A 21,887-nucleotide genomic window follows, 5' to 3' on the forward strand; every position below is an offset into this window, starting at 1 on the left:
CGTTGCGAACATTGTGGAACCAGCCTGGACTTACGTGCGACGGACTGCAACGTCGCCTCCGTGTCACCGACCTTCGACCCGACGGAATACGCCAGCGAGCCGACGCGAGGCCTAAATGCAGTGATCGCTGAGAGTGGCTCGTTAAAAACAACGCGGTTGTGCCTCTGCGAAGTGGTTGAAGGTAAGATTTTCACGTCTTTTATTGTACGCAACATTTTGGCAGACTTGTGCCCCTTCTAGCGTCAAATAAACTCAACGTGTTTCCCGCGCCACTGCACGGGCGATTCTCCGCCACTGGAGGTGAGCGTTGTGCGTGAAAGACGGCACCATGCCCGGAACGTCATTGGGGAGGCCGAACGGTGTGAAAGCAATGCGTATTTGCGCGGGTCTCGAGCAGAACACTCACTGGTTCACACTCGCAAGCAGAATGAAAACTGTCCGAACTCTGGACAGCTGTTAGGTGTTTTTGTTAGGCTGTGTCTGTGGCTTACTGGCAAGCGAGGGTGAAGTTGGCCGGTCAAACGTCGCAGGACAGCCGCTTTTCTTGAGAAGTAGGTGTGGCGCCAGCCGCGCCTGCTACGAGGAGGGTGACTGCCGCGTGCCGCCGGCGATTAATTGCTTTCACTGGAAAGGGAGAAGGTCGGGGCTCCGTGGGAGCTCTCCGTACGCTAGGCGCGTGTAACTATAACCAGCAAACGCCATTCGAGGGAGCATTCTGTAGAGTCGACAGACGACTGCTTATTTTATTTTATTATTTTTTTTTGAAGGGGGGCACGCGCAGGCGTCACACCGACCGAAATTTTTCCTTAACTTTCGGTGAGGGGAGAGAGGGGCAGTGCGGGGGGTAAAACCTGAAGCTCGTTCCCAGAACACTACACGCAAGGAAAAGAGGGAAATGAAGCATTTTGAGAAGGTGGTCGCCACAAGGAAGGGTCGCGCACTTTTTTGAACAGCAGAACACTTCGTTTTGACGAACTAGTGAGCGCAGGTGTCTCGGACAGAAGTGCAATTTTGCGTAGCTTTAAACAAACATTCAGACATTACGAAAAGTTGGACACAAGAGTGACAAGTTCAGCGTCTTTACAGTGCCGTTTCTTTTTTTTTTTTTCAGGTCAGATGCCCAATATGCTTATGTATTTGTTACCGCAGATTTAAAGCGTTTTGCTATCCCTCTAATGAATGTGCTGCTGTGGCTTCCAGAAGAACGTGCCAGGGGGTGCGGCAACGTCAGCGTTTGGGAGGCAGGTGCAAGCAAACAGCGCACCGACACCATGCTGACCTCATTGTTTGCAAATGGCTTAAATTTTTTTCGTTGAGTGTTGTAGTAGATAAAGTTCTTACCAAGATACCTTGTGTTCTCGATGTAGGTGTTTTGTTGATTCAGTGTTTTTATTGTCTTATTAACGTGTTCACACGTGTATCGTATCCATGTATTTTTTATGCAATAAATTGACTGTGCAGAAAACAAACGTTTCACGTTTCACCATTCAACGTTTGAAGCGGAAAAAGACTAGAAATTACGTGATCCCCAACGCAAAATAAAAATGCGGCCTGTGCCCTTATTAAGAACTCCCAAATGCAGTAATAAATTCCACTGCAGCGCATATATATGAAGCGCACAAAAACACACAAAAAAAACCTCGAATGCAGGTCAACACTGCTCCCAACGCGCCCCCTGAAAACTCCCAGTTGGAGGAAACAATACACTCCCAATGGTACCCCTGGAAACTCCCATTGTAGTGGCAGTAAAATGAAACTCCCATATGCTACTAAAAAAACTGCCGAAATAATGGGAGTAAGGCGAAACTCCCATTGGAAGGAGTTTTGAAAACTCCGAATTGGTACTGAGTTATGACACAAGCCATTTACTCCCATTCCGGCTTATTTGTGTTCTGTGTGTACGATGCGCCAGGCCTCCTGGCGGCGCAGACGAGGCACGGCCAGATTTGGCGCCCTTCCGTTCTTCCTTCCCATTGGCGGAGTGAGTGCGGCGAGGTGAATTAGCTGCAGCTGATTGGCTGATTGGAAGGAATGCGCCGAGAGAGAGAGCTGCAGAGACGGTCTCTCTGCGCCTAAAAGGTGTTCGCTGGAGTTGAGCTTGCGAGAGCCGCAGCTCGGAGGAGTCGCCTTGGCGCCAGTTTGTCTTCGGCGTCGGAAGTGAAATCTAGATGGTAGCACTGATTGAGACGTCGAAAGAGGCGTGGCGACGTATACCAGGAACGTTTTTCGGAGTGCCAGCAGCGCTAGAAGCGGACAAACCTGGTATTGTATCTAATATTTGCGACGCTTAGTTTCGAAACACCCCGCCAAAGCATTAGTGCAGTGCTGAAGACAGACAGACAAACAGACAGACAGACAGAGGTCTAAGTATGGTCTGTAATGTTGAGCTCACTTTTACAAATCGATGGTATTGGAGCCCCCCCTTCCAAGAAATACATACTCCCACCAAAATCAAGTGCACTGCAAGCTCATCAAACTAGTAAACTGACACGGAAGTAAAGAAGACGACGAGGTATTGATATTACTAAGCAGCGCGATAGCAACCCTTCAACGAAAGTCCGCGCAATATGACCAGAGAGGCACAGACAGAACCCGGGCAAGACCTTCATCCTATCCTTCATCCTATCTTCATCCTCCAGGTGATCGCACTGAGCGTGGTGGAATGGTTTACCATAATACAACCGCATGAATTGCCAGCAGGGATAAAATTTTGAACGCATTACCACGTTTGTTTTTACGATTCTCCTCAACACTCGCCCTCACTCTTTGCAGGAAACCAGCTCGGTCCGTCTTACTATGCGGCCATTGCTGCCGTTGCGAAAGTCTGGCACCATTCAGCGAGAAGGAACCCAGAGCAAACGGAAAAAAAAGAAAGAAAAAAATTCGCGGACGCTCGCCGGCTCCTCGATTAAACCGTGTCGGGTCTCCGAGAACAACCTCGCCAGGAATGATGCTCGCGAGAGGCGAGCGCAAAAGCGGCGGCATCTCGGACGCGCCCGGAGTCCTCCTCCCTCACCACCCTGCCGTTCTCCAGGGAGAGCTGCTCCCTAAATTCAAAGCGGGGTGTCCCGCGAAAACGGGCAGGAGGGGAAGGAATAAGCGGCAATCCTCCCTCATTTGCATGAAACATGGAAACGCGCTCCTTCCGACAGTCTCGCACGTTCCTTCCTTCCCTATACCGCTCCCCTGCCGTGCCGTGTTCCCGCGCGACAACAACGAAAAGGAAAGAAACACCCAAACAATGTCCTCTCTCCTTCCCCGTCGAGCCCGGAATAGGGCAGACTTTCCCCGTTTCCTTCCCCCACCACCCTCGCCTGGGGAAGAGCTACGGCGAGAACTACTCCCTATTCCCTTCGGCGGAAAGGGAGGTACACCGCCGGCAATAGGCGCCCGAACGACAGCCGGCGCAGGCGCGGCAAATGGAACCTGGAATTTCGGAGAAAACTCGTTCAACTTGTCTGGTCTGCGTTGTCTAGGAAAAAAAAATAGCGAAAAAAGAAGCGGCGAAATCCTGAGACAAGAGTTGGTGGCCCACAACCGCTCTTTCGGGGCAGACGTGTGAGCGGTTTGTTGTTGTCCGCGAAAAGTGCGACTTGACCAAAATAGAAAGTTGAAAGTTTTCACGTTATTCATCGCGGCTACACTTAATTGCAATGAGTTCAACTGAATCCTTCAAAAAAAGTAGACACCGTTGTTTTTCATGCAACTGCCCCGAATACGTCTGGCTTGGCTAAGTGAACACAAGAACAAACCGATCGGTCAATCCAGCGGAAACAATAGTACAGGCACTCCGTGTCGAAATCCAATGGCGCGGACATTGAGTCACGTCAAACTTATAAGTAGTTGCCATGATTTGAAGCGCAACAACAACAAAAAAAAAAAACACAGACGAAAAAACAGAGCAGACGAGGCAGACGAGACTAGCGCCTGTCTCGTCTACTCTGTTTCATCGTCAGTGTTTTTTTGTTGTTGTTGTTGCGCTTGGCAACTATTCACCAACTATCCCACCAAGACGTTCTTATAAATAGTGACGCGAAATACGTCGTTGTACATCTGCAAGGGTAAAAGTTAACAGAATGTGAAAGAAGACGGACTAAAAATACGTTTCAGACTGTCCTCTCCGAGTAAAAGAACACCAAAGCAACAAAAAACTTTGATGCGATATATTATATACTATCAAGCCCCCCCCCCCCCCCTCCCCTTCATTCCCTTCATGCTCACAAGATCGGACGCAAGAAAAAATACAGCCACTGCGCAATGACTTACGTGCGCTCCGGAAACTGCCCCTGTCGAGTGCACAAGGTTGTATGCAAATGTGACGACACACTGCAATTTCCCGAGACCGAAAAAAAAAAAAAAGAAGTTCTTTGCTGAACGCACACAAACGCAAAAAGACCGGCTGAATTTAAGCACAATTGGGATAAATTTCGCAGCGCATTTTCGTGTCTTTCGACCTCACTTTCGAGTTTTTTACTTTATCCGTGTCGATAGCGCCCTGAAGTCGGGTTGGACACGAATTCCCCTCCCGTTGATCGATGCGAGGACGAATGAAACTGCTCCGCTCTCGAGCAGGAGCGATGAATACGAAATTCCGCCCTCCACGGAATCCCGTAAACGCGGGGGATTCTATATTCAAACTAAATGCGTAAAGCCCCTGCGAATACTTACAATCGTTTTCATTTCGATAGTATTTCGGCCGTATCTGCAGCAGCAGCCATCTCGCATTCTCTCTCTCTCTCCCTGTCTTCGTATCGCGCGATCCGAGCACCGTATATTTTGGTGCAACAACCTAGTTTACCGGCTGATGTGATGAAAGATGAAAGCGAAGTGCACTGGAATTTAAAATTTTCACGTAGAGTCGCCTTGAAAATGGGCTTCCCCAACCGGAGACCACTGCAGCGATGTATGGTGGTGCAAAACATTACGGGAGAGGGTACGAAGGAGTGTCTGAAGTGAGCGCCTACTGGGCCCACCCCTTAAAGTACTAGTGAAGCAGGTCGAACGTTATTGAAAACTTCGGATGATAATAGTATGTAATTCTGTTACGCATCCTGCTTCAACATAGGATACGTACAAGGCATTTCGATTGCAAATTCTCGAAACAATGCTTTTGATGTGCATATCACACTAATAAACGAAGCTCACCACCAACCTAATGCTTGTTCGGGAAAATACTTTTAGTAGGCCCTGCAATACAGAAGTCGAAATAAAAACGGGCTTTTCAAACCCAAGAAAGCATGTACAAAGCCTTTCGATTGCAAACTCTTGAAACTGTGTTTTCGATGTCATTACACACTGACTAATAAACGAAGCTTAACACGAAGTGAGTGCATGTTTCGGAAAATGTCGTTTCAGTAGCCCCTCCAATGCAGACGTCGAAATAAATAACAAAAGCTTTCTAACCCAACAAAACACCGTTTAAGTGATTGCCCAGAAAACGTGAAACAAGAAACGGCATCCAACATACGTAGTTCTGTAGCATCCCTGTATTTCCGCGTTTAGGGGGCAAATATTAAGGATGACGGTAGCTAATTTCAGAAACATGAGGGTTAGTTGGGACATGTAAGTAATATTTACTTTACGCGGTCCTTTCAAGGTTGCGTACAAAGTACAGCCGGTAAAAGGCTTGTCTATAACACAGCGTTCGTACTCTCAGCCCTATCCTGCCCTGCCGGAGCGGGATTTGAATCAGACTACTGCGGAATTCTGAAGTCTTAGCCCTTCGCTTTTGCCTCCGACATGTTTGGAACGAGTATGTTTCGGAAGTTTTCGAATGTAGCTCATTGAAGTTGAAATCGCTGTTATAGACAAGCGTTTTACCGGCTGTACGTGTACCGAACCTACAACCACCGTAACTCCAACGGTATCAACAGACCAGAATCATGTTGTGCCTTATACTAAACCTTATAACTGCACATATGCGGCGACAAATTCCCCAAATAAATTTAACCTGGTTAAATTGCTACTCGCTTTATATTATCACAGCTCACCATGCATACGAAGTTCATTATAAAATAAAGGCACAAAATGCGCAATGCAAGAAGTCAGAGTAGCTGAGGTTCAAAAGTTCACGGCTAAAACCGGATAACAAAAATACGAAACCGCGTCCCGGAACAAAACGGCCAAAAAGTGTCCTGAGCCGCCGCCTGGTCGCCTCGAGCCAAAAAAGAAGCCGGAACGCCGAAACGCCGCCACATCGCGATCGTCTGCGGCGGCCAAACGCGACGCATTCCGTTCACGTTGCGCTCGGCCCGCCCCCATAATTCGGCCGCTTTTATGCCCGACTCGCGCCGGCGTCCTGTGGAGGACGCCACTTAGCGATTGTCCGGATTCGGCGCGACGCCAGCCAACAAACGGGTACCGCAAGAAAGGAACCGCGTTCGAGCCGGGGCGAACGAAAGCGTCGTCCGATCGAGCGGACGTCCTTCGGATCGGTTTCCCGCTCACAATGGAGGCGAAAGCGCTCGCCCGCCTCAAAGGACAGGCCGTTCCTGATATACATAACGCCGCCACAGAGAGACGCTGACACCGAAGCTGTTGTACACAACACTCGGGTGCGCGTTCAAACGCATGCGCGGCTTTGAAGGCGGAGTAACACAAAAGCAGAGAGGACTACTCCGCCGACGCTGCTTTGCACGAATGAATGCCGCACGGCGCTGCTGCCAGTGTCTGCTCCCCAACGACGCGCTCCGTGAGGGGCGCGCAGAATGAGATTAACCCGCTTGTCAGCTTTGCAGCTGATCGAGCAGACGAGCTCTGCGAGCCTCGTCAAAGCGTAATCACGACAGCGTGCCCACACCGCCGGAGAAGGTCGACAACGGCTCAAGTACATCAAAAAAGACGAAACGAACACAAAAGACAGCGCGCCAACCAGCGCGCAAGAAAGAGGAGCTCCTTCTGTGCCCCCGATACATGCAAATCGAGGACTTCAGCCCAGCGAGTGAGGACGTCGCGCTCGCATTATCCTGCGCGGTCTCTGTTCGTGATTCGAGAATGAGCATGCCGAAGCAAACAGAAGCAGCAGTCGCTGTGTGCGAAAAACCCTGAGAAAGAAGAGAAAAAGCGGGGCCCTCTCGACAGGATCGATGCCAGCGTGCTTCACTTCAGCCTCGCACTTCTCCCATTGTTTTTTTACTTTTACGCTTGTCAATCTCCGTGGCTGTGCCCGAATGAAATGAACTGCCGCTGCAGGCTGCCGAAGCTCCGCGACGACGGACATTCCATTTTGTCTGTGTTTCCGGGGACGCGTCTCGCGTCGCAGGCCAGGAAGGAAGACGACGTGAATTTCGCAGTCGCCGCGCGCTCAGCAAGGCACGCGAGCCGACGACGCTGTCACACAATTGTCAAATCATCGCCAAGAGCTTCTGGCACAATCAGCATAAGAGGCCCCGCGCGCGCGCGCAACACCCGCCCGGAAAAAGGGCGTAAAATAAGGCGGGAAAAGCAATAAAAAAGGCGCGAAAAGAAAAAAAGGCGGGAACACCAAAAAGAAAGGGGGGCGGAGAAGGGTACGAACAGAATATGCGGGAAAGAGACAGGTCGAGTTGCGGGACCGTATGGTAACACCGCAATCGAATTCCTGTCCGGGCGAAGATATTCTAAATGAAAAGGTGACTCGCAAGAAGGAATTGCAGGCGACCGGGCTGCCAAATTGCGGGAAATTTCCCACATTGAGTGTGTAATCACGCGTAGGAGGGAGAATGGTACAGGAATAGTAAGAATTGTCTACTAATGCGTGATCATTCTTTTCAGTCCGCTCTGCTATACGAAGAGCGCCCCTTTGAATTCGGCTTCACAGCTGTGTGCAGGTGCATCGCTGGGAAAGCCTTTTAAAAGGGCAACACGCAGTCTCATATCACCGTACAAATGTGGCAAGGCCTCATGTGTGACCTTTATGAAACGCCAAACACCAAGCCCACGTATAGTTAGTTGGCTTCACTACTGCAGGAAAGGTCATTGCTAAGGCACAGTGTCATGTCTTTTTTCCCCCAATACTTCTTTATAATTCTGAAGACACCAAACATCCATATATTTGCGCTCTCATAACGATTACTTTGTGTTAACTGGAACAAATTATGCATTTACTTTTGCAGATATAAGGCGTCACGCTAAAAGCGTCCCATTTTTTCGGTAACATCCTCGCCACAAAATGGTTGCGCCTTCAAAGGGTGAACGCATTCTTCAAGCCAATGGGATGTGCGAGAAATCCGCCGGGAAATCATCGGAAAACGGAGCAGAAATCTGCTTAAAGGTCGCTCGAAGACAGCAGCGAATTTTTTTTATTATTATTGATTCGCAGCTCCGGTCTATTTAGAATTTGAATTGTTGAGGGGAAGAAATGCGCGCGAAACCCAACGACTTTTAAACATTCCCGTTCAACGGAATTCCAAAAGACTTATCCGCAACATAACAAGGTAAGAGCCGACCATACGATAATCGCGTTAAGGTTGGCCTAACTTGTGCGCGGTGTCCCGTAACTTTCATAGCCGAAAATTATAAGATATCCGTAAGAAACCTGCGGATACTGTGCATGAGGTGATGAGATTTTTTATCTAGTGTATCCTGGGAGTGCATGTCGTAGCCTGCTAGACAGGGTGCGCTTATACATACAATGATTGATTGATTGATTGATTGATTGATTGATTGATTGATTGATTGATTGATTGATCGATTGATTGATTGATTTATTGATTGATTGACTGTGGGGTTTAACGCACCGAAACTACACAAGGAATGAGACGCGCCGTAGTGGAGGACTCCGGATTAATTTTGACCACCTCATGAGCTTCCCTGCGCCGAAATCTCGAGCACACGGACGTTTTTGCTTTTCGCCTCCGTCAGAAAAGCGGCCGACGCGGCCGGGAATCGAACCCGCGTCCTTGGGCTCAGCAGCACAACGCCTTAGCCACTGAGACATTGCGGCGGGTTATAGCTACAATGGAATCAAAATAAAGTACCTGCAGGGTGTTGAAGTTTTACACCGTGCATGTTACTACTGCAGCCTTTAATTGCCACTACAATGGAATCAAACTTAAAGTACCAGGGTGTTGAAAGTTTTACACCGTGATTGTTACTACTGCAGCAGCCTTTAATTGCCAACGAAAAATCTAATGTCCGTCAGGCTATCCGTATGATTGTAAACTGCTCATGTCATGCATTTATTTTAGGCGCATTGGAAAGGGGAGCGCCAATTATGTCACACGTAGTATTTCTATTTATTTGTGCAATTTCACAGTGCGGCGTCACCGGTCTCAATACTCCCAACGGATAGCATCCCAATATAATTTACCGCTGCGACGATTACAAATTTAGGTGAGAAAACGCAGACGAAAACGCCTTAAGCGCAGTATGTCCTTTCAAAACGCGCGCGCCGACGTCCAGGTCCATCGCTTCAGCGGAGTGATACACTACATGAGGTATTGCCACTGTTAGCTTTGTACCCAGTATAATAACATATATACGGATCTGCGCGAAAAAGCTAGCGAAACGGCAGGCACTGCACGTAACGAAAAGCAACCCTATCTACTGGGAAAAAAGGGAACAGCAAGATAACCATAGCGGAACTGAGCGCGTAATCTAGCGAGCGCCCTCATTTATAATGATTTGTGCGGTCACCTCTGAAAGCAGCAATCAAATGACTAGAAAAATTGTAGTCGCGGCCGAAATGGCACGCCTATGTGATGTATGCTCTAGCATGTCAACAAAGAAACTAGATCATCAGTTCTCTGCGGTCGTCTCTTCTCGCTGGAATAAGCGCTCACTTTCATTGTGGTTGTCTTTGTCTTGTTTTTTTTTTTTTTTCTCGAAATGGATAGCGTGGTTTTTCATTATGTGCAGTGCCTGTCGTTTCCACTGCTTATCCGCGCAGATTCGCGTATATGCCACTACTTAAATGTGCGTTCCCCAAATAAACCACAGCTGAAAGTCAGTTCATGTCACGCGAAGATATCTATACTTCCCGCACCACAGATATCATCTAAAATCAATCACTGCAAAAACACACGACCACACTTCACCCGCAGTAAGATATTTCAGAAGTCTTTTTCCTAGGACCATAGGACAATGGAACTGTTTGCCCGTAACGATTATGGAATGTGCAAGTGTTGGTGCGTTTGAACATGCTTTGCATAATCACCTTTTGTAACCCTCTGCTGCTTGCGCAGCGATGCTGCCTGCGGTATTTCGAAACACAAAATAAATAAATGTCCCCGCTATTCCCCTGTCCCCTTTTTTTCACTGTGTAAATATTTTTACAGTAGTGCCAAATCGTCCAATCTTCCCCGTTGAAGTAATTCGAATGTGACAACTACAGCGGGCCCCAGAGGCCACGTGTTCTTCCAGAAAACAATCTCCCGAATCGGCCACTGCCTTTCACCGAATACCCTGAGTTGTGGGAGAACCTGACGACCAGCGCCGGCTTGGATGCACAGCAACCCCTGGTGTCCAGGGCTGAGACAGCAAGGTCGTCCCATGGTCTCCTGGACTGAGGAGCCACTCCCACATCACCAGGCTCACAATAAAGTTTTTCCTCCTCCTCCTCCGCGCTGCGAGCATGCGTATTCAGACATCTACACCTACTCTGGAAGTGATAATAGCTCAAATTAAGATGAAGTGAACATGGTCGTGAAATGAAGAGAGCTGAAAACCGGTGTACCATCAGGTTTACAGAGCGGCTACCGAAAAACACGACCAGAAGTGCAGGGGGCCATTACTCAATGGAGGTATTAAGTAAGAAAATTCGGAGACAAAGAATGCACTATGGCACCGCAACACAGCAATGGCTAGAGGAACATTGAGGGAAGCCTTCATCCCGCAGTGGACACAAGCACACGGTGGACACAAGTGGTGGCGATGGCGACGACGACGATATGCTAGCACTGGGCACTGCAAATTTGCGCAATGTTGCAACTCGTGAGAGTGGCAAGGTGTAACCACACGCTGCAAACGTTCTTGTACGTCGAAAAGAAAGCGTCTGTACGTCTACCTGGTACCCGCGCAGCGACGGTTGCACCGCGAGACACCTGGTTGCTTGGCTTCCGGCAATTAAAAGCAATTCCCTGTGCAGAAATTGCGCGAAGCGGTTCAAGGAAGCTGTCACTCCTCAAAAAGAAAAAACTAAGCTCACTCCGAAGCAAAAAGAAACGTCTGCGCTGCTCTGAAAAGCTATGACTCATACGTAGCGGGCGACGCTTAGAGCTAGAGCGAGACTGGAGCAGCTGTACCCAACGCCCCGTTCGAGACGTCAACGCGAAATAGTATACCTGGCGACTCACTGTCCCTGGGAAGTGAGTCGTAAACAACGTGACTAATCACGTCCTGCGAGTAATTGTCACTAATCAAAGCTGCTGGTTTTTCTTTATTCTAAGAGAAATCGCGAAGAGTATTGTATTCAAATCAATGTGCAAACGTGTTAACATTCGTTAAAACAGCGCTCGCATAACGTAGCGCACCGTGCAGGTTTGTAAGCTTGCATCATCACAAACCAGAACGCAGAAAACACGACTGGGGCTGTTTATGTTCCCGCCATCTTCTTTCCCGTTTATGAGAGCTCTTAACGACTCATTCAGCATATTTTCAAAACAGCGAATAGTGTACCCGACAACAAGAACAATCTTCTGTGGATTTTCTAGGTCTTGATGTCCGTTTAAACAAGCGCACTCCATATTGCATGCCAGTTGCGCTACTCAAACGAACCTTACGCGCCGTTGACGTGACCGTGTCGCTTCCTCATCGGCGTCTCCTCCTTTTCTCTATTTTGTATTATTCAGACTATGTCAAGACGTTCGGGACAACCAGAGCGATCCCGCCGTCGCAACGCCGCCGCCCCGGCGGGAGAATTCGGAATGGCATACAACGAACATCACATCAATCCATCAAGTACGAACGAATATATGAGCGCGATACATGCGCCCAAAATTTTTGAGAAAATCCTGGAAGAGATACAAGACAACCAAATAAGCAAAGGAAGTGGACGATGTCGCAAATGCTGTTCGTCCGAGGAGCAGCCGATTACGACTCGTCAGGGTTCGGCGTACCTGTTTTCTGGAGCGGTGAAACCGTTATCGGCATGGAGACGCCGCAAAAAAGAAGAGAACAAATGAAACGGAAACTGAAGGCACGTCTCCTTGCATTAACACAGTTTTTAATGTTCACGTATACAAAAAAAATGGTTACTGATTAGCTTTGAACGAAAAGAATGAAAGCAAACGACGCTGGCTTAAAAATAAAAGCGGTTAAGGGGAAGCAAAAGAGAGTGGAAAAAGTGAAGGAAAACGTGAAAAATGTGCAACAACATTCATTTGTAACAAGATTTTAAAAAGTAAATACATCAGCAGGTGAAGAAAAAAAATCCCATCCATCAGCATTACTTATGGCCTATTTGTTGCCCCAAACGGTGAATAAACGTATGTGCCCAAAATGTTTACACCTCAGACTTCATTAATCAAGGTTTTTTCTTTAGGCCTTAAAGGCGCCCTGCCGCTTGTGTTCGCACGCCATCAGTTTTCAGCGGCACCGCTTCCGACAGTGTTTCCTTGTCGGCGAAAATACCCACGCCGTCCCCGAAAGAACCAGAAAAATTATTTTCTTTTGATTAACAGCTGTCCGTCAGCGAGAGGCGTAAAAATGGCGCCAGGAAGCGAGGGGATTTCTGCTGCCAAACGTCAGTATTCCACGCCGCGCACCAATTTACTAGCCTTTAATGCCATGCGTTCGACACGCGAGCATTAAAGATCATTAAACTGAATTTCAGCGCATTTGAACTTGATTGAGCGAGTGCGCTTCAATAAACAAGAACACTGGCGGCCAGTTTGGCTTGGTACTCGAGAGTAACCATAAACGAAAGAGCACGGCGAAAAACGATGAACCGTCCTAAAGCGATGTCGCGGTTTCAAGAGCCTGTTCCGGATGTGTACAAATGCTGTGACTCTTTGGTGCCACAAAACGACAGCAAAAACGCGAGCGGTAATTCGCAAAGCAATTCGGAGGTGATGATCACTCACCTGATTAAAGTATCCATCAGGCGTCGGTGCAGACGAATCGCCGTCTGCTACGGCGGCAGGCGTATCCGGGAGCGACGGCTTTGTATCCACACAACATCGGGGCAAAAAAGAACCGGCGAATCCACAACAAACGGCCTCCAGGAGAAGCCGAACCACGTCGGCGCACTCGTCGGAAGAGGAGAGCGCGGGGTCGCTGACTCAAATCCCGCAAGGAGCGACGAAAGACGCACAGCAAAAGCAGAAAGACACACCCTGAACGTATCCTCGCGCTCCGAAGAACAGTTACAACGCACGGTCGATTGTACCGCCCGCGTTACTCACAGCTGCCGTCAGTTCGCGGCTTCCAACTGCTTTAAACACGAGCGCGAACAAGGCATCTCTTTGTTGTCACCGCACCGCAAAGGAGGCAGCGGGGCGGTTGGAATAGGGTCTTTCCACGCACGCCGCTCGCGCTGTGAGTTGAAGCTCTTCGTCGTTGGTGGGTAGTCTGTTATTCCAGAAGCACCGCTTAGAACATGGGCCGTGGAGCGCACCAATACCGACGGCACGACGCAAATTTCGGTTCACAGATCAGAGAACTTCGGTCAACGAATGGGGAATCCGTGTGGCTCGACGCAGGGGGAATCAACCAACGCGCACGAAGCAACACAAGCCGGTGTGGAGGGGGCAGTGGAAAGACGCGTCGCTGGGCTTCGCCTGCAAACGTTTCCAAACGACGAAGATCCGCGCTTTGCGTTCGGTGGAAAGGAACACGGTCCTGTTTAAAAATTCGCTCTGGCTGAAAATCCTAGCAGCGGCGTCGGCACAACACACAGGCGAGCCCGAGAGGAGCGTCTGCGCGCGGTCAATACTCAGCGGCGGCGGCGGCTCACAGCACAACAACGCCGTCCCCGCCGGGTTTCACGAGCGCGGCGGGCGAGGCGACGGCAGCGACTCCACGGTCACTACGGCGCACTGCCCCGCTGTGGAGAGAGGTGAGAGAGAGGGTGTCGTGGGGAGTAATGGACGGGTCCATTGGACGCCCCGAATCCAAGGGGGGGGGAGAGTGTGCGGAGGGAATGCGCACGCTCGAGAACCGCGCGGAGGAGTCATAGTCGTGTGCGACTGAGAGGGTGCAGTCCACTCTCGGCTCCTGAAGGGAAGGGCGGATCGACGGCTTGCGGCTGGGATGTGCCGTCCTCACCCGAACAGGAGCAGACGCAGGCTGGGATGGGGCATAAAAAAAACAAGGGAAAGAGAGAGGGGGTGGAACTTGAGAGTGAGGAGGGGAGGTGAGAGGAGTAAGTCGCGGCGCGAGTAAATGGGAGTAATCAAAATAAGGAGAAAAAGTATCAGGCTGGAGGAGGAAGGAACGGAGCGATGCCTGGCGTTGTTCGTCGCAGTTACGTTCGTTTCTCGAGATGAAATCAGAGGGCGAGAAGGGGCAAGGTAAGAGAAGAGGTTGTCGCGTGGTCGTCGCTGCCTCCTCGTTCAAAGCGTTTGGCGGGAACCAAAAAACACAAGATCGCGTAAGAAAACTAAGCACAGCGCGAAGCTCTTCTCCCTCTAGAAATACGGAGGCAGGTGGGGATGTTGGGTTGAAAGAAACAAAACAAATGGTTTGGCTCCTCCGAACGCACCCGATGCAGGAACTCTCCAGTGCGAGCAACGTCGGCTTCACCGCACGACGCCGTGAAGTCGCTACACTCAGTTCGCGCGCGCTCCGAGGCTTCTTGTGGCGTCGACCGCGTGTCTAAGAAACTTAAAAAAGAGACAAAACGTAAAAACCAAGAATGCGAGGCAGTAGTGAATGACAACGACGTGGGGCTTCAGAAAGCGACCATGTAAAGACAAAAGCAAAAACGAAAGTGTGCACAAGGAGGATTCCCGGAGGGCCGCTGACTAGGTTTTGCATTTTCACGCTGGGTGGAATTTTGCTTGCAGCTCCTAGAATCGCTCTGCTTACTCTTATCTTTTTTTGTGTGTGTGTTCTGCCGTTTCGGAATTCCTTTCCGCCAACTTTCGTGAATCATTCTTACTGCAACAAAAAACTTAGGTGGTTGTGGAGTGTTCCACCAAACATTGAACTCCGCATTTTCGCTCGTATAACCCACCCCTGCATATAATCCGCAACCACCCTTTCAGCCCGCCAGAAAAGAAAAAAAAATCCTCGCGTATTGCCCGCACATTTGATACAGGAAAGGCTGCACCAAAGCTACTGCTCAAGCGACACATCACATACTATGTAGGCAGAAAAAGCGTACATTTAGCAAGTATAATACACTAACTGCAAGGCTAAAGTCACAATTCACTCAGTGTCACTGCTCTCGACAAAGCTATCACTTGAGCCGCAGTCCTCACTGTTGTACACAAGATCATCTATGGTTCCATCCGGTTCCATCCATGTTGCTGGTGATGAAGCATTTTTTTGAAGCTTTCTTTACACCATCTCGCCTGGAATCACCCTCCATGCCTCGGACATCCTCTCGCAGAATTGTGCAGTGCAATATCAATTCGTCCTTGTCCTTGTATGCTTTGCGCAATCGCTGCCATGGAAGGCTTAGTCAGTGTTACTGCGTATGAGCATCAAGGTGCAACGCGCATTGCCGTGAAGCTGCACTAACGGGAAAACCCCGTGTATTATCCGCACCCCTACATTGCCACTGAAATTTTCGCATTTTTGGTGCGGGTTATACAGGCGAAAATATGGAAACTCAGTGGTACGCTACTGCCCTTTTCCTGGCAGCCCTTCTCCTGTGTTAATAAATTACTTCAACTCACATCCCTTCCGTCGTGTAATATGTATTTAGAGGAAGACGATTAGCGAAACCAGAGTCCTTCAATGCTTTTCTGGTCACGAAACTCCGGCTCCCGTTTCATACAGGGACAAAAGTTGCCGCTAGGGTCGCCGCTGTCAGCGCGGGGGCATTTTATGCCCGCGCCACCCGCGCGCAAGCATTCTACCGAAGCTGGTACCCGTTCGAGGCAGTTGTTGATAGCTCATAAAATATTCTGCTATCATTCATATTTTGCTTGACGTGCAGTGCTCAGCGATTGAAACGCGATACTCGGAGCGCGCGGCCGCCGGTGCTTGTTGCGCCACAGGTGAGCGCTTGCTAGAGCGAGCTGACGCATTGTGGTATACGGTGAGGGTGAGAGCGTTCGTGACGCATGCTGACTGCATCCGGCAGACAGCCCTTCAGTGAGTGGTTCTTGGCGGCACTATAGGGGTGCTGCATGCTATGGCTTCAAAAGTCTGCGACTGCGTGCTGTGCTGCGCGAAGCCGTGCGAGCTGGCACCACACAGGCTGGGAACCTCTGTTCCTCTCACACTCACCCGTTACGAAGAATGTGAATGCGCATTTATAGTTATGTGTTATCGTGTCACGCATGGCCCGCAAGCGCAGGGTTTTGAAGCCACGGCATGTAAGACCCCTATGGCGCCGCCAAGAACCACATACTGAAGGGCTGTCTACCGGATGCAGTCAGCATGCGTCACGAACGCTCTCACCTTCGCCGTATACCACAATGCGTCAGCTCGCTTTAGCAAGCGCTCACCTGTGGCGCAACAAGCACCGGCAGCCACGCGCTCCGAGTATCGCGTTTCAATCACTGAGCACTGTACAATGTGGTTGCTGCACTCGCGTGTGAAAAAGGTTTTCTTCGCTTACCTTTGCATGATATCGACGCTTTGATTGAGCCAGTCGTGCCGCAGCAGTTATGGATGTACCTGTTGTTGCGACAGTTCTTTCATCTGAGGGTTCATCTGATTACGCTAGCTTGTACCTTAAACTAGCGAAACGAAAATCCTTACATTTTTGCATTTCTAGTGCCTGTCGTGGGTTTCCTGCAGCAATCCAGGGGCTAGCGAGATCTAAATAGCGAAGCATGAAAACCATAAAGTTACCGAAAACTTCCACGGTGTCGTCAAAACAGTGAAAACGTTTCGACCAAAAAATTTTGACAGTAACGCTGTATATGCAAAGAGCGACGTCTCCAACGGTGGAAACGCCTATAAAATCCGAGTTCAATGAGCAGTAAAAATCGAGATAGAATTGGAACTAAGCAGAAAGAAAGCTTCGGAAAACGACTGTATTCCAGCATCCGTAAAGAAAAAGGCGGAAGTATGGTGCAGCTCTCAAGAGTAACACAATATATCTAAAGAGTAGCGTATCTAACGGAAAGAACGCTTACGAAGTCTTATTTTCAGCCACAGCAAAAACCGAGGTAGAATTGCAACTACGCAGGAAGAAAGCTTCGAGAAACGACAGTATTCCAGCCTCACCAAAGAAAATGGCGGAATGATGGCGCTGTTCTCAAAAGTAACGCCATGTATTTGAAGAGCAGCGTCTCGGCACGGGGAAAACGCCTAAGAAGTTTGAGTTCATAGCAAAAACCGAAGCAGAATTGGAACTAAGCGGAAAAGAAGCGTCGAGAAACGACTTCTTCGATTTTTTTTAAGGTAATAGCGCATAGAAACGGGGATAAAGAAAGGAACACACGGACAAGCGCTTTCTATCAACTGAGGGATTTATTAGAAAAAACACAGACTTTTATAGCCTACAACCCTGCGCAGATCAGTACAAGAACCCATCAACGGCACACATAGCAAAAAACGTGTACACTCGTCAATTCACGAGAGTTCCTTATCTACCAATGTTACTGAGGGATGTCTTATACAATCTTCTTTTTGGTGGGAAATATGGAATGCCTCAACGATCTCTCTTGACGTTTTATGGTGATGCTTGAACAAAATGACAGTGTTGTCGAAGCATGGTGTACATCCACACGCGTTGCAATGTAAGGCCAAATGTGTGCACGGGCGTCCTTTTAAACTAGATAAGTGTTCTCTTCGACTGACTTCTTCGAGTACTGCCTCGTCAGGAGACGCACGAGTCTCCTTTTTCCACTCCTCGTGGACATAACTACAGTAGAATCTCGATAAACGGAAATCGCTTAAACGGAATCGCCGCTTAAACGGAACAGTAGCCTGCTAGTTGGTTGGTTTTGTATTCGGATAACGTAACAAAACTTTCGGTAATCGGAACTGAAATTTCCGGGTCACCTTGTAAACGGAACCGAAAATGGATCTTCTTGTCAGACCAATTGCCATGAGCATCACCTGCTGAAGATGCTGATCCTGAATATGCAATTGCAAGGACTCAAACAAAAAAAAATCATGCGTTTTTTAGGGCACAGTGACTAATTGTTGCCTAATAAACTTTGTGGATGTTGCGCCTAAATCTCTTGTAGTTTTCTTGTTTTCTGAAAAGCTATCTGCTACATTTACCTGCTTAGAGTTCCATGAAATGGTACTAAGAGTGTTCACGCACATGCATTTGCACTATAGCACATCTCTCGCAGTAAACAGAACTCCTGTTAAATGGAACTAATTTTTTCGGTCTTTTGAAGTTTTGTTTATCGAGAGTGCTGAACAAGTGTTTAGTTATGTACGAAATAAATTGAAATTGAAATTGAAAAATTATGCGGAGGCCAGTGCATTTCTCAAACCAGTAAACCGAATGTCTTGGTGGCGCAAAAGAAGCGGAAGTCGGGCAAAACGTCCACAAAACAGCTTATCAATTATATACACATTAGCGAGAAAATGTACTCTTTATGGAAAGCTAAAGCAATCCTGTGGTTAAGCTACCACACAAAGCATGCTCTTGGCCAATACGTGCGGCCAGCAGGTAAATTTAGGAAGTGACGATGTCGGGCATACTGTTTGACTCTAAAGTTCTGTCTGAGAAGTAGCGTCGCGCAAGGCAAGCTTGGCGTTCTACTGCGCACTGCCAAATTTTTTGTCTTATGGTATACACTGTAGTGTCGTTTGCCGTATTGGCTTCGTTGGTGGCACGGGTGGGGACCTTCAGAGCACTGGGGCGAGGCTGAACATCGGGAATTGCCTTAGAGTATACATCACTAAAATTAGGCAAGGGCAAAGTATAAATTTTTAATATTTATTGACTTGAAATGCTAAGCTAGATGAGGGAAGGGCTTACCAACCATAAACCCCATTAATGTCATCAGCAACGTAATGAAGATGCGTGCGTAACACAACCTCTGCAGTGAACGTTTTTTTTTTTTTTGTGCATAGCCAGGCAGAGTTTGAGCGAGGGGAAAGCTCAGAAGTGACGGAAGATTGCAAAATCCACTCTACATAGGAGATTTGAGGACAGCTCTGTTTGGGTAAATTATCACTTCGCAATAAGATCACTAATTTTCCTATCAGGAAAGGTGTTAATATACAAGACACCATGTTACGGAGCTTAACTTCAAGCTAGCTGAGACAAACTGCGTGAGATTGAACTAATGGGTGAAGTTGAAGTAACGAAGCAGTGTGCTTAATACAACCTGAGTAGTTAACTTTTGTACATAGCAAGAAGGCGTTGAGTGAGAGAAAACCTCTGAAATCAAGTAACATCACAAAACCCAGGCCACATGGGACATTTGAGAACAAATAGAAACTCTACACGGGTACATTAGCATTTAGCAGTGAAAGCCCTAATTTTACTGTCAGAAAATGCATTAGCAAGACACAATGTTATAGAGCTTAACTCAAGCTAGTTTCGGCGATGTGCGTCATGGTGAATTGGGAAATTTTAAAGATGACAGATGTTCAGAAAAGTTTGAAGGAGTGCTTACAAGAAATTTCAATGCTGAGATAACTATGTAAAAGGCTTTCTGTGAATATGGAGATATCTCCCGGCAAGTTTCAACAGTAACCGTTCAGCGTAGCATATTTTTAATTCATTTTAATCTTTGCGCGCCCTAGAAAGCTCAGAACGGATACCCTTTAGCGATCGGCATCAGCATGACGCAATCTGCTCCTCCTGGCAACAAAATTAAAGTATTCTTGAATATGGGCACCATGGTCCCTATAAATATTTCTAGGGACCATATGGGCAGTGTGTCGTCTGCGCCTCGGAGCGATGGTGGAGGTGACGCCGGCGCAGCGATGCATTCCAACAGGCACACCCAGGTAGCGCCACACGTACAAGGAGTGCCCCCAGCTCATCTCTCGAAGATCAGCTGGGTCTCATCCAGAGAGCCAAGGTGGAAGCCGTTGCATCTGGAGCCCTGGACGTCGGGCCCCACCCATGAACTCCCTCTCAACTTTTCACCCCTATCTCCTTCCCCTTTCTTCTCACAATAAAAGTTCTACTATAATCGGTTACAACTCAAGAACGGCACCACCTCATGTAGTGTATCACTCCGCCAAAGCGCCGGACCCGTGACGTCAGTGCGCGCGCGTTTTGAAACGGGTTTGCCATGAATGCGTGATATCGTCTGCCTCGTCTCACGCAGTTTGTTTGTCGTCACTGGAGTCATTTATAAGCATATTAAGTCCAAAAAATCACGGGAACGGCTCACGCCATGTTCAAAATATTCCCGGTAACGCCCTACTTGCGCCGCGCGGAGAAACATCCGGCTACGGTGATAAGGCACAGCGGCAATTTCTGGTGAATCCAACAGTGGAGAATCCAAAACAGCCAAGGTAACCAAAAAAGAGGCAAGGCAGATTGAAACGAATAAATGGAGGGAAAAAATGGAAGCTAAAACGTCGTTAGAGGTGTACAGGGCTGAGAAATTGAACATCAGAAAGGAAAATTTGTACGATAATTCCCAGGGCAGTGCTTTGCTTTTTGAGGCTAGAGCAGGTTGCCTGCGAACTAAGAGTTTTGTGCGGAAGTATTCACAAAATGATGGGGTATGCGTGGTCTGCGGAAAAGAGACAGAAACTATGCGGCACATAGTGTTAGAATGTGAGGGTATCCATCCAAATCTACATGAAGGAAATATTGGGCTTCCAGAAGCCCTAGGATTTAAGGGTATCAGAGAGGAAGTTAACTTCAAGGCTGTCGAGGGGACGAAAAGAAGATTAGAATGCTGGTGGACGAAAAGCAGAGAGGGGAATATTGCCTAGGACAGTTACCACCTGTAACAGGAAAAAAAAAGTATTTGGGGCCTAATAAGCTTTAGTCCCTGCCCTAAGCAGCGCTACTATTAAACCAAGAGTGTAAAACATGGTTCTATTAGTCCTTTTTGGTAAGATGACATGTCATCACCCCGCTTCAAAGGAGAAACCAATAGCAATCATCATCATCATCATCATCATGGTGCCGTTCTTAAGTTGTCACCGAGTATACTACTACTACTAGTGCTGAACGGCTGTACGTTTCGGCTGCAAAGCGCGCCTAGCCGCCAGTGTCAAGTGGTGGTCCCCGTGTTTCGTTGTGGTCACAGAGGAAAGAAAAGCCTCCTGCGTTGTGGAGTTCCGCGCTGATTTTTCGTCTGTTTTGCGAGCCCGCAAAGCCCATAAATGCGGTGCAATTGCGACATCTAAACAAGCGCCATGGCCGTGAGGCAAATGGATGTAAAAGACCCCATCTGCTCGGCGAAGTGGGCAAGTTGGTATACGTTCATGATGAAGACACGACCTGTTTCGGGCCGGGGTTCAGCTGTGGCTACCGGTCTTACATGGAGATAGGCTTCCTTTTTCGCGTTCTGCCTGGGCCCGGTCGCCGCGAGAAGTGGTCACGCAAAATAAAGAGAGACGATATATGCTGTGGAACAAAGCAGTGTTGTTTGCGTTTTGTTTTGAATCAGCGGGGGTGTGGAGAACTCTCTGGAATGACCACATCAGTCAAGTGAAGCCGTCTCCATCATATCCTTAGAGCTAGTTCAGTTTCAAAAACACTGCCGAGGAAAAAGGAAGATGTATCTGCGACGAAGTTATTTCCCCGGCAAAACGGACTCAAAGCGCACTGCCAGAGCAAAGTAAATAATCTGGAGTGCTTCAAAACGCCAAGTGAATTGCATCACACCGTTAGGAACAAACGTACGCCATACAGAAGCCTGAATGTTCTACCGTCATTTCCTATAATCTCCTTCTGGGAAGGTGAA

At 48.4% G+C, this 21,887-nt stretch overlaps 1 protein-coding gene across 1 annotated transcript in view; it reads right to left on the reverse strand.

The window, feature by feature from the left end:
* The window catches only part of Pxb (putative Hedgehog signaling attenuator pxb), a 218,891-nt gene extending 204,835 nt beyond the window's left edge, over positions 1-14,056 (reverse strand). The window contains exon 1 of the mRNA XM_077675311.1: positions 13,002-14,056. The gene's annotated coding sequence lies outside the window, so the exon portion shown is untranslated. The remainder of the gene's footprint in view (positions 1-13,001) is intronic.
* Positions 14,057-21,887: the final 7,831 nt, after the last annotated feature.

The sequence above is a fragment of the Haemaphysalis longicornis genome, unplaced genomic scaffold, assembly GCF_048455015.1.
Source record: "Haemaphysalis longicornis isolate Haplotype H1 unplaced genomic scaffold, Haemaphysalis longicornis Haplotype H1 scaffold_6, whole genome shotgun sequence".
NCBI lineage: Eukaryota > Metazoa > Arthropoda > Arachnida > Ixodida > Ixodidae > Haemaphysalis > Haemaphysalis longicornis.